The sequence below is a fragment of the Phalangium opilio genome, unplaced genomic scaffold (assembly GCF_054372755.1).
Source record: "Phalangium opilio isolate 3A_F unplaced genomic scaffold, DU_Popi_V2 ptg000697l_1, whole genome shotgun sequence".
Lineage (NCBI taxonomy): Eukaryota > Metazoa > Arthropoda > Arachnida > Opiliones > Phalangiidae > Phalangium > Phalangium opilio.
In genome coordinates this window covers 46,993-48,379 of record NW_028324251.1, presented here as the reverse complement: position 1 = coordinate 48,379, position 1,387 = coordinate 46,993, and positions in this window count along the sequence as shown.

Sequence of the window (1,387 nt, the reverse complement as noted above, 5' to 3'; positions counted from 1 at the left end):
TTTTTTTCGAGATTAATCGCGTACGGCCATTCGATTAATATCCGCCACAAGTGGTAGTAATTGAAGTTTGACCGATAATCGTTGATGTTTCGAAAATCTTCTAGTTTAATATCCTTCAACAAAAACAAAATTTCGTCGCCGTAATCTTCGACTTTCGCAAATTTGACTGTATTTAATTTCGTTTCGTAAGGAATACCTCGCCATATACTTAGCAAAACTTCGCGACCCGCGACGTCCAGATAATTTTTTACGATCGCTACTCTTATTGTCGTTCCGAGATCGCGCCGCGAAATTAAAGTCTCGTGTCTATAATATATCAAAGGATCGATTTTCGCCCAAACGCTAAAATGATTTAGCGAAAATTCTCGAAAAAGTTCGTCGTCGCCAAAATAGGCGACTATTCGATATCGATCCCACGTTCGTACGTTTTCCGAATATATTAGAGACAAGGCGATCGCGTCGATGTTTAACCTTCCGTCGGGTAACCAAGATAAACGATCGAGGCATTCGTTCGGCGAAACGTTCAATTTTTTTATTTTTACGAACAAATGTCGAAATTGATTCGCGTGAGGAACGATCAATTCGCGCAATTTTTGTTTAACCGATTCCGGCAGAGGCAATTCGTTTACTTTCTTTTCAATCGTCGAGATTAAATCGCGAAAACCTTTAAAGTAAAAATCCAACCACACTTCGAATATCTCGAATAACGAAAGAACGCTTTCGCGATCCCATAATTCTCGAATGATAATCCAAAGCGAAAGGTCTTCCAACGAAGGCGCCCCTTTAAGGGTAAAATCCATATATTCTTCGTTTTTTGCCATTAGAAAGTAACTATACGACGCGTCTTACATCGCGAAACCTATCCCAATACCGAAATTTCGAGGAAAAAGTTTGTTAGAAAAAAAAATACATTTAAATTTTTTTTTTAAATTTATCGTTAAGAAAGCGCTCTTAGTTTCGTCAATCCGGGAGTGATGTACGGTACAACGCGGCTTATATCTCGAACCCGATCGTATTCCTTCCTTCCCCCCCCTCCTTAACTCGGCAGAGGTCTCGTTCTTAATTTAAAACAATTTTGTTTAAATTTTTTTTTCCATCTCGTATAAAATTTTCAAAAAAAATTATTGTTAAGAAAGCGCCCATAGCTTCGCGTATCCGGGAGTACGTACGGCACGCGGCTGCTAGTAATCTCGAATTCGATCCCGTTTCCCTTTTCAAAAAAACGAGGAGAAAATAAAGGACTCGTTCGAAAAAAAAAAAATCTTTCAATTTTTTTCCCTCTCGTGGAAAATTTATCGTTAAGAACGCTCGCTTCGCTTCGTCGAGCCGGAATTACGTACGATACGACGCGTCTCGTATCTCGAATCCCGAAAAATTCGACGAAATA